This window comes from Pongo abelii, chromosome 23, assembly GCF_028885655.2.
Source record: "Pongo abelii isolate AG06213 chromosome 23, NHGRI_mPonAbe1-v2.0_pri, whole genome shotgun sequence".
Classification (NCBI taxonomy): Eukaryota; Metazoa; Chordata; class Mammalia; order Primates; family Hominidae; genus Pongo; species Pongo abelii.
The window spans coordinates 25,122,419-25,136,419 of record NC_085929.1 but is presented as its reverse complement, the minus strand read 5'-3'; the positions used below and the strand labels follow the sequence as shown (position 1 = coordinate 25,136,419).

Below are 14,001 nucleotides of genomic sequence, written 5' to 3'. Positions count from 1 at the left end.
AGGCCGTGCTCAGCATTCAGACAGCATCACACACTCAGCTTTTCTCTACCAGGGAGGCGGGTGGGGAAGGATAGCGATGGGAAGTCAGGTGGAGCTCAGAATGTGGAGGGGATCCAGTGAGGCTTGGAAGTTTGCACCTGATCTGGTGGGTGGTGAGGAGCACTCAGCTGTGTTCTGCTTACACTGATCTGCTGCTGGGGTTAGAGACAAACGTGGTGGGAATGGAAAGTCACGCACAGTCACTAGCGCCTCTGGGGGGAGAATGGATGTGGCTGGTAAGAGAACAGGGGTCCAGGGAGAGTCTGGCACCAACATGGGAGGGGAGCCGGTGGGTGTGAGCACCCCCGCTTTACAGATGAAGTGATGGAGACATTCAGATGTTCAACCCCTTGTTCAAGATTCCATACTTGATAAATGGCAGATCAAACTCCCAACATAAAATGTGGGTCATTTCTTTATTATTTTATTTATATTGGCTAACAATGATCAGCCACGCAAGAATAAATGATTATCGTAAAATCTGCAAACAATGTAGATATGCAGAGAATCCCTTCCTTGGAGCTTGACCTTGTCAGACAGGTGTAGATGAGCATCCAGGGGCAGCCGTAAAAACTGCCAGAGACTGGGCTGCTTATAACAGAAACACATGGTCTCCCAGAAGCCCACATTCGAGGTATTCAAAGGCCTGGCTCCTGGAGGCTCTGGAGAAGAGCCCGTTCCCTGTCTCTCAGCTTCTGCCGGTTGCCAGCAATTGTTGCCGTTCATTCATTCCGGCCACTGCCTCCATCTGCATACAGCAAAACAGCATATCCTGATGTGCTCAAGCTTATAGCCAATATTTTAAAATATCCAGAACACACAGGACCGTGGAAGTGGCTGTTGGAGAAATTTTCATGAAGGAAGAAAGATTACAACTAAGTTTTAAAATGCTAGTTTTGTTTGTTTGTTTTGTCTTGGAGAGGAGGTAAAAGTGGGAGTAAAAATAGGGAGTTTGGTGTAAGGTGGGAAAAGCAAAGGAACCCCGCATGGATGGGCTGAAGGGTGTGATGGGAGAACAGTGAGAAGTACGTTTGGGGAAGCAATTGGAAATAGCAGCTAAGCTTAGTCACAATCTATCAAAAGGAACTTGTTGAAGAATTAATGTGTGACTAGGAACAGGGAGGTTATGGGCTTGTCAGCTCGACAGTGGGCACTCAGTTCCACGAATGAATGATGCCCGTGTGGACAGACAGAATGAAGGACAGGCAGATGAATGCGTGGGCTTTACGTGAAACAGGTCCACTTGGTTGCTGACAAGATACTGTTTTAAAGTTCCATTTTGCCATACTTCGAATAGCTTGTCATTAGCTAAATTTAGCCACATAAAAAATCACTAAGGCAGACTTCCAGAGTTCCCACATGAAAATCAAATGTAAACCAGCAGTGACCTGCTTCAACACCATCATCGGAAGTCAGAAGTTGAACTCTTTTTTGATGTTTAAAGCCTGCATAATATTCGCTGTATTATTATTCAGCGTATTACTATTTCCTTCGTGATGGAAATTTGGTTTATCCCAGTTTTCTATTCTATGAAAACACCGCTACATAGCAAATCCCCATACACATATTTCTCCTAATTGTGGAAATATTTTACATGAAAGAGTCTAGACATAAAAGACTCTAGATGAAATTCCCAGGTTATTGGAATTTTAAAGTAGATAGGTACTTCCAAATTGCCCTCTTACAAATTATATGAATTCGTAAGCTTCCAACTGTTATGGAGTTGCCCATTTTGAGAAATCTGTGCTAAAAGGACCCAAACAATGCTGATGACAATGATCAGGATAATAAGTACGCTGGGAAGACAACAAAATGATTTAGATCTTAGACAAGTCATTCTAAGTGTCTCCACTGTTTCAGTTCTTGCGTTCATTCTTGTGCTTTTTCGTTTTACCAATAAAATAGCTGCTTGACGTCACATGAATCCACGCTATGCTTAATGAGTATTGGTTAGTAAAATGCCTATGACTAGTAATCTTCATCTATGCAATTAAATATTAATTCACAAAACACTTCAAATGTAAACAATAATTAGTAAATGAAAAGTACATAATACCTCAATTAGAAAAAAATCACTCCATTAAAAAGACATTATTTGTGTGATAAAAGAGATTGCCATTTTTGTATTTTTCTACAAGGTTAAAGAAAACTAAGTCAACTCATACAAGTGAATTTTAAAAGACTTTAGGGCGGGCGTGGTGGCTCACACCTGTAATCCCAGCACTTTCGGAGGCCGAGGAGGGCAGATCACCTGAGGTCAGGAGTTCGAAACCAGCCTGACCAACATGGTGAAATCTCATTTCTACCAAAAATACAGAAAAATTAGCCCAGTGTGGTGGCACGTGCCTATAATCTCAGCTACTTGGGAGGCTGAGACAGAATAGTTTGAACCTGGGAGGCAGAGGTGGCAGTGAACCAAGATTGCGCCGTTGCACTCCAGCTTGGGCAACAAGAGTGAAACTCCATCTCAAAAATAAATAAATAAATAAATAAATAAAAGCCTTTAACCCAGAATGCTGAGTAAATTGGCCAAAAATGCTAACCTATGCATTTCAATACTATAAGAGTCACACAGGTGGAAATAACCAGATGAAATATCCTTCCCAACCCACACGAGCCAGTGTTTTTTCTGTGAATAACAAAAACAGCAGAATTTACTCGCCTCTCCATAAGAGGTTACCACTTCTGTGTGTTCCCCTGAAACAGGTGGTGGCTGGGTGAGAAGGAGGACAGCACTAGGGCAGGAGATGGGGGCTCCAGTATCGTGGGCAAGCTTCCTAAACCTCTGCAACTTTCAGCCCCTAAATGGGATGAGCCATCAGAATTTTTAGCACAATGCCCAGAACAAAGTAAGGATTTGACAAATGACGCCTCTCTCCACATTGTTCTGTCATCAGCCACCGCATCCTGTACCTCCAAGCCCACTGGGCTCCGGCTGTTTCCATCACATGGAGAATGACTCAGAGCCTGGCCTCCAGCCACCCTCCTGGCCTTTCTGCTTCTCACTCTGCCACTGGCTCCTCATGGACCAGCCTGGGTGTCCTCAGACATACCACACACTTCACTGTGGGAGTCACGCAGCCCTCACTGCTCCTTCCTCAGGGAGCCACGGGGCTTTCCTCCTCAGGAGGACTCTGCAAGCAGCTGGATGAAGGGCCCTCTCATCCCTCACCCTTCCTCAATTTTTGTCGCAGTTCTCCTTCCATCCGCTCAGTGCAGCACACACTGATTCGATCTTCCATCTTCCCCAAAAGACAGGAACAGCATGAGCAGTAGAGAGTAGATTCCAATGATAGAAAAAATAGTCAGTGATTTATCATTTCCATTGATCATCAATGAAGAAAATGTATCCTGAAGGTCATGTACCTCCTATGGGACTGCTGCATCCTCAGCCTCCTGAATTTCAGCCTAGCACCTTCCTCCCCAGCACAGCAACAGGTCAGCCCTTACCAGCATCCCTCTCTTATTGCCTTTGTGCAGAGCCAGGACCAGGGACAGGGGAGCCCTTGGGATTGTCCCTCCCCAACAATCTGTGAAACAATCCTTTATGTCGCCAACAAAGTACAGCCTTATAAATTGGTGGTCAGTCCCTCCCAACACCTCTACCACTGTAAAGCTGGCAGCGCCTCTCCAAGGTTGGCCTTCCCAGGCACTGCAACTCTAGGTGACGGAGTGTGTCCTTACCTTGAGGCCTGGATGCCCAGTCTATCCTGTCCAATGAGCGAGCTGTGGAGAAGGGGAAATTCCAGGTTAAGGGGAGACTAGCGGGGTTCCTGCTTTTATGTTGCCCTGTTGGGAAGGCTGTTAAAGAAACACAAAGTGCTAAGCAGTGAAGATAGAACATGTTTTCATTATTTAAACCAATACATTCCACAGATGGAATAATAAGAAATGCTACAACCAACCTAACCGAATCCATCAGCATATCAAAAAGAGAATCCACCATGATCAAGTGGGTTTCATACCAGGGATGCAGGGATGGTTTAACATATGCAAGTCAATAAATGTGATACATCACATAAATAAAACTAAAAACAAAAATCACATGATAATCTGAATAGATGCAGAAAAAGCATTTGACAAAATCCAGCATTCTTTATGATTAAAACCATTCATCCAAATCAGCATAGAACGGACATATCTTAAGGTAATAAAAGCTATCTATGACAAACCCACAGCCAACATTTTCCTGAAAGGGGGAAAGTTGAAAGCATTCCCCCTGAGGACGCGAACAAGACAAAGATGCCCATGGTCACCACTTCTACTCAACATAGTGCTGTTCACTACAGCATTGGTTATAAGAGCAAGACTGGAAACAGAAGAAATGTGTACCCATAATGGGGTGCTTAAGTAATTTTGGGAATAGTCATAGGGTGCAGTACTTTATAGCTCTGAAACAATACAATGGATTTACATTTGAAATGTGGAATGATAACTAAGGTGCATTGCCCAGTGATATATGCAGAGGTGCAGAGGACTTTGTGTAAACACGATCACACATCAGCATGCATTCCAGGTGCATGTTTCTATTTGCACATAGATTGCAGGGATGATATGCAAACAAAAATGTTGACTTGGTGTTTGGAAGTTCAGAGTGGAAGGGAAACTTCCTTGCTAACCTTTTATGATATTTAGAGTTTCTAAATGTGAATATGTAATACATTTAGAAATCTTAGTTAATAAGAAAAGCGCGGGGACAAAGACAGGCACGCACTGAAATGGTTTCCTGGAAGACAGGGCCCAGTTGCATCTCTCAAATGGGACCAGATTGGAAGGGAAACCAGCTGCTTTGAGCAAATGAGGCCATTTCTGAATGAGCTCCCAGACTAGATGGTGCCGAGGGCCCTGGACCTGGCAGCTGGGCTGGACATCGCACGGCCCTGTATTCCAGGAAACGGCATCTCAGTGCTTGTCTGGCCATTTCTCCAAAAGAACCATCCACAGGCCATTTTTCCATTCCCCTGCTATGCACAGACGGGCCCGGGCCTGACCAGAAACTCTTCCTTAGGGTTTTCAGTCACTGCCAAAACGTGAGCGCAGCAGTGAGGATGTGATGTTAAAATGTGACTCTGGGCCAGGCAGTGGCTCGTGCTCATCAACCCAGTGCTTTTGGGAGGCTGAGTTGGGAGGATCAGTTGAGATCAACAGTTCAAGGCCAACCTGAGGAACATAGATCTCTACAAAAAAATAAAAACTAGCCAACTCTGGTGACATGCACTGGTAGTCTCAGCTACTCAGAAGGCTGAAGTGGCTTCAGCCCAGGAGTTCAAAGCTGCAGCTATGACTGTGCCACTGTATTCCAACACGAAATACAGAGTGAGACCATGTCTTGAAAAAAGGAACAAATAAACTAGGTATAGAAGAAACATACCTGAAAATGGCAGGGCTGTGTGCAGTCCGAGATGGCCTTGGCCTCAGCCTGCAGTTCACTGTTGATGCGCTGGAATGCCGCCTCCTTCTCCAGGTCCAGGTCTTCAGCAGTGACCCGGAACCCCAGCTCTAAGGGAGGTGGCAGCATCAAAGGCTCCCCTCGCCTGCGTGGCAGCAGGGGAAACTTGCGTCTACGGGGCCTAGAGGCCTGGGATCTGGGGGAGCCATTCCTGGGGGCGAGTGTCTGCCCTGGTGCTATATCTGCCGCCTTTTCACACCGGGTGTGACCCGAAGAGACAGGCTGAGGTCCGTCCTCACTCACTGTCTTTGAGGAACTGAGGGTTAGCTGGCAGTGGGATGAAGCTGGCCCCCTCTTCTGCTTTAGCCCCGGGAGACCTCCCGTAGAGCTGTAGGAACTCGAGATGGCATTTCGTGTGGTGCACGAGCTCGTCCAGGAGGTCTGGGATCTCTTGTTATATCTGACTTCTGACCTCTGGGCACCTGCTTCAGCTGCGGCTGAGGCCCAGAAATGTGAAGGGCCTCCATCCACTCCATTCAGTAGTGACCCCGACGTGGGGTTCAATGTGGAGGGGGGAGGGGCTGCTGTGGCAGCTGCAGGAGCAGAAGTGCCAGGCCTTGTTCTTCTGATGCCCGCATCCATGCTTGCAGCTGGGAAGGGGGCAGGAATCAGCGAGGTGACCTGGGCTGAGTCCCGGGAGTGGGAAGAGGTGGCAGGACAGGTATCTGAGGAGGAGAAAAGGGGGCCTGGTGGTCTGTGCTTCTTCCCAGACACAGGAGCTGTAGAGAGGACCTCTGCAGCAGAAGCTAGGGGGGCCACTGGGCCCAGGCAGTCTTGGGACTTGTGTCTCTCCTGCTGTGCATCCATACTGGGTGCTTTAGAGATGGCAGGCAGACCAGAAGCCCCTGTTGCAAGTGAGGACAAAGTGTGGGAAGGCCGTGAGGGTCTACAGTCCAAGATGGCCCTGGTCTCAGCCCGCAGTTCACTGTTGATGCGCTGGAATGCCGCCTCCTTCTCCAGGTCCAGGTCTTCGGCAGTGACCCGGAACCCCAGCTCTAAGGGAGGTGGCAGCATCAGAGGATCCCCTTGCCTGCGTGACGGCAGGGGAAGCTTGCGTTTACGGGGCCTAGAGGCCTGGGATCTGGGGGAGCCATTCCTGAGGGCCAGTGTCTGCCCTGGTGCTATATCTGCCGTCTTTTCACACTGGGTGTGACCCGAAGAGACAGCCTGAGGTCCGTCCTCACTCACTGTCTTTGAGGAACTGCAGGTCAGCTGGCAGTGGGATGAGGCTGGCCCCCACCTCCGCTTTAGCCCAGGGAGGCCTCCCGTAGAGCTGTAGGAGCTCGAGGTGGCAATTTGTTTGGGGCACGAGCTCGTCCAGGAGGTCTGGGATCTCTTGTTATATCTGACTTCTGACCTCTGGGCACCTGCTTCAGCTGTGACTGTGGCCCAGAAATGTGAAGGGCCTCCATCCACTCCATTCAGTAGTGACCCCGACGTGGGGTTCAATGTGGAGGGGGGAGGGGCTTCTGCGGCAGCTGCAGGAGCAGAAGTGCCAGGCGTTGTTCTTCTGATGTCCGCATCCATGCTTGCAGCTGGGAAGGGGGCAGGAATCAGCGAGGTGACCTGGGCTGAGTCCCGGGAGTGGGAAGAGGTGGCAGGAAGGGGATCTGAGGAGGAGAACAGGGGGCCTGGTGGTCTGTGCTTCTTCCCAGACACAGGAGCTGTAGAGGGGACCTCTGCAGCAGAAGCTAGGGGGGCCACTGGGCCCAGGCAGTCTTGGGACTTGTGTCTCTCCTGCTGTGCATCCATACTGGGTGCTTTAGAGATGGTAGGCACACCAGAAGTCCCTGTTGCAAGTGAGGACAAAGCGTGGGAAGGCCGTGAGGGTCTACAGTCCGAGATGGCTTTGGCCTCAGCCCGCAGTTCACTGTTGATGCGCTGGAATGCCGCCTCCTTCTCCAGGTCCAGGTCTTCAGCAGTGACCTGGAACCCCAGCACTAAGGGAGGTGGCAGCATCAGAGGATCCCCTTGCCTGCGTGACGGCAGGGGAAGCTTGCGTTTACGGGGCCTAGAGGCCTGGGATCTGGGGGAGCCATTCCTGAGGGCCAGTGTCTGCCCTGGTGCTATATCTGCCGTCTTTTCACACCGGGTGTGACCCGAAGAGACAGCCTGAGGTCCGTCCTCACTCACTGTCTTTGAGGAACTGCGGGTCAGCTGGCAGTGGGATGAGGCTGGCCCCCACCTCCGCTTTAGCCCAGGGAGGCCTCCCGTAGAGCTGTAGGAGCTCGAGGTGGCATTTTGGTTGGGGCCCGAGCTCGTCCAAGAGGTCTGGGATCTCTGCTTATATCTGACTTCTGACCTCTGGGCACCTGCTTCAGCTGTGACTGTGGCCCAGAAATGTGAAGGGCCTCCATCCACTCCATTCAGTAGTGACCCCGACGTGGGGTTCAATGTGGAGGGGGGAGGGGCTTCTGCGGCAGCTGCAGGAGCAGAAGTGCCAGGCGTTGTTCTTCTGATGTCCGCATCCATGCTTGCAGCTGGGAAGGGGGCAGGAATCAGCGAGGTGACCTGGGCTGAGTCCCGGGAGTGGGAAGAGGTGGCAGGAAGGGGATCTGAGGAGGAGAACAGGGGGCCTGGTGGTCTGTGCTTCTTCCCAGACACAGGAGCTGTAGAGGGGACCTCTGCAGCAGAAGCTAGGGGGGCCACTGGGCCCAGGCAGTCTTGGGACTTGTGTCTCTCCTGCTGTGCATCCATACTGGGTGCTTTAGAGATGGTAGGCACACCAGAAGTCCCTGTTGCAAGTGAGGACAAAGCGTGGGAAGGCCGTGAGGGTCTACAGTCCGAGATGGCTTTGGCCTCAGCCCGCAGTTCACTGTTGATGCGCTGGAATGCCGCCTCCTTCTCCAGGTCCAGGTCTTCAGCAGTGACCTGGAACCCCAGCACTAAGGGAGGTGGCAGCATCAGAGGATCCCCTTGCCTGCGTGACGGCAGGGGAAGCTTGCGTTTACGGGGCCTAGAGGCCTGGGATCTGGGGGAGCCATTCCTGAGGGCCAGTGTCTGCCCTGGTGCTATATCTGCCGTCTTTTCACACCGGGTGTGACCCGAAGAGACAGCCTGAGGTCCGTCCTCACTCACTGTCTTTGAGGAACTGCGGGTCAGCTGGCAGTGGGATGAGGCTGGCCCCCACCTCCGCTTTAGCCCAGGGAGGCCTCCCGTAGAGCTGTAGGAGCTCGAGGTGGCATTTTGGTTGGGGCCCGAGCTCGTCCAAGAGGTCTGGGATCTCTGCTTATATCTGACTTCTGACCTCTGGGCACCTGCTTCAGCTGTGACTGTGGCCCAGAAATGTGAAGGGCCTCCATCCACTCCATTCAGTAGTGACCCCGACGTGGGGTTCAATGTGGAGGGGGGAGGGGCTTCTGCGGCAGCTGCAGGAGCAGAAGTGCCAGGCGTTGTTCTTCTGATGTCCGCATCCATGCTTGCAGCTGGGAAGGGGGCAGGAATCAGCGAGGTGACCTGGGCTGAGTCCCGGGAGTGGGAAGAGGTGGCAGGAAGGGGATCTGAGGAGGAGAACAGGGGGCCTGGTGGTCTGTGCTTCTTCCCAGACACAGGAGCTGTAGAGGGGACCTCTGCAGCAGAAGCTAGGGGGGCCACTGGGCCCAGGCAGTCTTGGGACTTGTGTCTCTCCTGCTGTGCATCCATACTGGGTGCTTTAGAGATGGTAGGCACACCAGAAGTCCCTGTTGCAAGTGAGGACAAAGCGTGGGAAGGCCGTGAGGGTCTACAGTCCGAGATGGCTTTGGCCTCAGCCCGCAGTTCACTGTTGATGCGCTGGAATGCCGCCTCCTTCTCCAGGTCCAGGTCTTCAGCAGTGACCTGGAACCCCAGCTCTAAGGGAGGTGGCAGCATCAGAGGATCCCCTTGCCTGCGTGACGGCAGGGGAAGCTTGCGTTTATGGGGCCTAGAGGCCTGGGATCTGGGGGAGCCATTCCTGAGGGCCAGTGTCTGCCCTGGTGCTATATCTGCCGTCTTTTCACACTGGGTGTGACCAGAAGAGACAGCCTGAGGTCCGTCCTCACTCACTGTCTTTGAGGAACTGCGGGTCAGCTGGCAGTGGGATGAGGCTTGCCCCCACCTCTGCTTTAGCCCCAGGAGGCCTCCCGTAGAGCTGTAGGAGCTCGAGATGCCATTTAGTTCGGGGCACGAGCTCGTCCAGGAGGTCTGGGATCTCTGGTCATATCTGAATTCTGACCTCTGGGCATGGAGGTCTCTCTGCAGAGGCCCGGGCCTGGGCACAAAGGGAGAGAGGCCTCCGTTGTCCGACAGGGGCCGAAATGCAGACCGTGCATCCCTGGTGACCTCGGGGACCCTTCTCTGATCATCAGGATTCTCTTGGACTCTAGGGTCCTTGTCCTGCTCAGCCATCCCTGTCCCGCTCTCCTTGAGGGCCCTCAATACTATCTTCCCTGGCCACAAGTCTGGGGACAGCCGGGTGTTGTGGGCCCCAAAGGGGTGACTACCTGTTCCTGGGTCCCACAGAGATTCCTTGTGCTCAGTGTAGTGGCTGAGCTGGAGGATGCCCTGGAATTCGGCGCACACAGCACTGGCTTGCTGTGGTACCTGTGCAATCAAATTGAAGGCAGAATCACCGGGAAGGAACACAGGTCTTGCAGGATCACAGAAAACCTTCTTAGAGTTGTCTTGACACCACTGATGTCAAGTGTCCGGGTGCTTGTGGGATGGCCTGCCACTCAGTCCAGGGGCAGGAGAAACGGGGAGATCCCACAAGCAAAGTGAACTGGGGGATGGGCTGAACGGACTCCAGGCAACTGAGCCCTACTAGCAGGTCCTCAGCCTGGGCCCTGACAGGAATGAGGGGCACAGAGTGCCCAGGTAACCGCTCCTGGGAGGACTCGGAACCGTCGGATGCTTGAACGCTGGAGAGCTGGACTCTGAGGGTCCTCGTGGAGCTGCCAACTCGGCCAAAGGCTAAGCCAGCAGTTCCTTCTGTTGCCGGGCAACGCGCCTTTTAAACCTGAGGGAGTGGGTGCGTGAGCTCATAATGGCCCCAGTGACAGAACGACCTTAAGGGTTCCGTTGAGATGGAGTTTCGCTCTTGTCCCCCAGGCTGGAGTGCAATGGCGCGATCTCAGCACGTGCTGCGACCCGGGCACAAAGGTCACGGGAAGAACAGGTGCCCACAATGGCTGCAGATCTGCCCGTGGATCACTGAAGATTCCTGCTCTCCTGCAGAGGTGGAGATTGCGGTGAGCTGAGATCGCACCATTGCACTCCTGCCGGGGCAACAAGAGCAAAACTCTGCCTCAAAATAAAAAAAAAAAAGAAAAAAAAGAGGCCGGGCGTGGCGTCTTATGCCTATAATCCTAGCACTTTGGGAGGTCAGGGCAGACGGATCAGGAGATCAGGAGCTGGAGACCAGCCTGGCCAACATAGTGAAACCCTGTCTCTAGTAAAAATAGAAATTTAGTCAGACATGGTGGCACCCACCTGTAGTCCCACCTACTCGGGTGGCTGAGACAGGAGAATCACTTGAACCCAGTGGCGGGGCAGGGATTGTGACGCCACTGCACTCCAGCCTGGGCAACAGAGCCAGCCTCTGTCTTTTTTTTTTTTTTTTTTGAGACGGAGTCTCCCTCTGTCCCCAGGCTGGATTCCAGTGGCCTGATCTCGGCTCACCGCAAGCTCCGCCTACCGGGTTCATGCCATTCTCCTGCCTCAGCCTCTGGAGTAGCTGGGACTACAGGCGCCCGCCACCACACCCGGCTAATTCTTTGTATTTTTAGTAGAGACGGGGTTTCACCGTGTTAACCAGGATGGTCTCGATCTCCTGACCTCGTGATCAGCCCGCCTCAGCCTCCCAAAGTGCTGGGATTAAAGGCGTGAGCCACCGCGCCCCGTCGAGACTCTGTCTTAAAAAGAAAGGCCGGGTGCGGTGGCACTTTGGGAGGCGGAGGCGGGCGGATCACGAGGTCAGGAGTTGGAGACCAGCCTGGCCAACATAGCGAAACCCCGTCTCTACTAAAACTACAAAAAATTAGCCGGGCGTGGTGGCGGGCGCCTGTAGTCCCAGCTACTCTGGAGGCTGAGGCAAGAGAATGGCGTGAACTCAGGAGGCGAAGCTTGCAGTGACCCGAGATCTCGCCACTGCACTCCAGCCTGGGTGACAGTGAGAATCTCCATCTCAAAAAAAAAAAAAAAAAAAAAAAAGAGAGAAAAAGATTTATTAATTTAATGCACTTGTATACTTGTATGCCTGTTTTCTTCATTTTGCTTAGGAAACACCCACAAGAGAGCTGGGACTGTGGCCCTGATTGTGGACATGAAATATATGGTTTCTTGCAAAAAATAGACACTGAATAATTACGATTTAGTTGAGCTAGAAATCCATTTGGTTTCTTCCATATGTTTCCAAAATTTTCATCCGGCCTTTTTTCATCCTGAGATCACATGACCTCAGGAGTTCGAGACCAGCCTGGCCAACATAGTAAAACCCCAACTCTACTAAAAATACAAAAATTAGCTGGGTGTGGTGGCACATGCTTGTAACCCTGCCTACTTGGGAGGCTGAGGCAGGAGAATCACTTGAACCTGGGAGGCGGAGGTTGCAGTGAGCCAAGATCGCGTGACTGCAACAGAGAAATTCTGTCTCAAAAGAAAAATATAACTTCATAAAAAGGAAGTAGGGTGAAACAGAAAAGTTTGTCTAGATCTAGAACCATTAAAGGAATTGAATGTTTATTTTAAAATCTGTATCCCGGCCGGGTGCGGTGGCTCACGCCTGTAATCCCAGCACTTTGGGAGGCCGAGGTGGGCAGATCACAAGGTCAGGAGATCGAGACCATCCTGGCTAACACAGTGAAACCCCATCTCTACTAAAAATACAAAAAATTAGCCGGGCCTGGTGGCGGGTGCCTGTAATCCCAGCTACTCAGGAGGCTGAGGCAGGATAATGGCGTGAACCTGGGAGGCGGAGCTGACAGTGAGCCGAGATGGTGCCACTGCACACCAGCCTGGGCGACAGAGCAAGACTTCGTCTCAAAAAAAAAAAAAAACTGTATCCCATCCCCTCAAAAATCTCACAAAAAAACAAAACCAAAGAAAAGCACCTGGCCCAGATGATTTTATGGACAGCAAACATTAAAAAGAACATAAAGTTTTTATCTTCTACATAATTTTTAAAAATTATTTATTTATTTTTGACAGGAAGTCTCGCTTTGTAGCCCAGACTGGAGTGCAGTGGCATGACCTCCACTCACTGCAACCTCCGCCTCCCAGGTTCAAGCGATTCTCCTGCCTCAGCCTCCAGAGTAGCTGGGATTACAGGTGCACCCGGCTAATTTTTTTGTATTTTTAGTAGAGATGGGGTTTCACTGTGTTGTCCTGGCTGTTCTTGAACTCCCGACCTCAGGTAATCCACCTGCCTCGGCCTCCCAAAGTGCTAGTTTTACAAGCGTAAGCCACAGTGCCCAGCCTACATAATCTTTCAGAAAAAGAAGCAAATGGAATTCTCCCCAACTCACTGTGAATTTAGTATAGGCTTAAAACCAAACCAGACATAAATAGTACAAGGAGACAAAAGTATAGACTAACTTCTTATGGACATATATGCAAAAATGCTAAATAAAATATTAGCAAATAATTCAGCAATGGATTAAACATGTATCACGACCAAGTTGGGGTTTTCCTAGGAGACTAAGATGATATAATAAAATAAAAAACTATTAAAGTAGTACAAACTATCAAAGGAAAAAACCTGTATGATCATTGCAACGGGTTCATTTGCGACATAATACAATTTTTTTCTTTTTTTTTTAAGTCTTTTTGGCTGTAAGTTTATTCAATGCAAAATAATCCTCTCCAATTTTACTGAGGTGGCTGATGGCGTCCACGACCACATCTGCCTCTAAACTGGAATTCGGTTGCTGACCCAGCCCCAGCCTCAGCTTTCTTGTCGGCACCAGGGGGCACAGCACGCCCTCTGTAGGTATCTGTCGGCTTCCCCTTTTGTGAGTCTTGCAGGTCGCTCACCCTCCAGACCTTTAGACCGAGGCCTGCCAGTCCCTGGACAGCTGCGGCGTAGGGTGGCAGGCACAATCTCCAGGGGCAGATGAAGGTAATCACGGAGATACTGGATACCCTCATTGGTAAGGTACCAGTAGAAAAGTCTCCAGGCAAACTGTTCCTTCACGTAGTAGCCTCGGGACTATACGACATGAAGGCTGGGCACATTCTTTTTTTTTTTTTTTTGAGATGAGTCTCACTCTGTCGCCCAGGCTGGAGTGCAGGGGCGCGATCTCGTCTCACTGCAACCTCCACCCCCTGGGTTCAAGCAATTCTCCTGCTTCGGCCTCCCGACTAGCTGGGATTACAGGTGTCTGCCACCGTGCCCGGCTAATATTTTTGTATTTTTAGTAGACACGGGGTTTCACCATCTTGGCCAGGCTGGTCTTGAACTCCTGACCTCGTGATCCGCCTGCCTCGGCCTCCCAAAGTGGTGGGATTACAGGTGTAAGCCACCGCGCCTGGCCAGGCACATTCTTGTCTGCCAGCTC

The 14,001-nt window shown here is 51.1% G+C and overlaps 1 pseudogene; it reads right to left on the bottom strand.

Annotated features, from left to right (window-relative positions):
* Positions 1-436: 436 nt before the first annotated feature.
* Positions 437-9,935, bottom strand: LOC129052513 (putative POM121-like protein 1-like; annotated as a pseudogene).
* Positions 9,936-14,001: the final 4,066 nt, after the last annotated feature.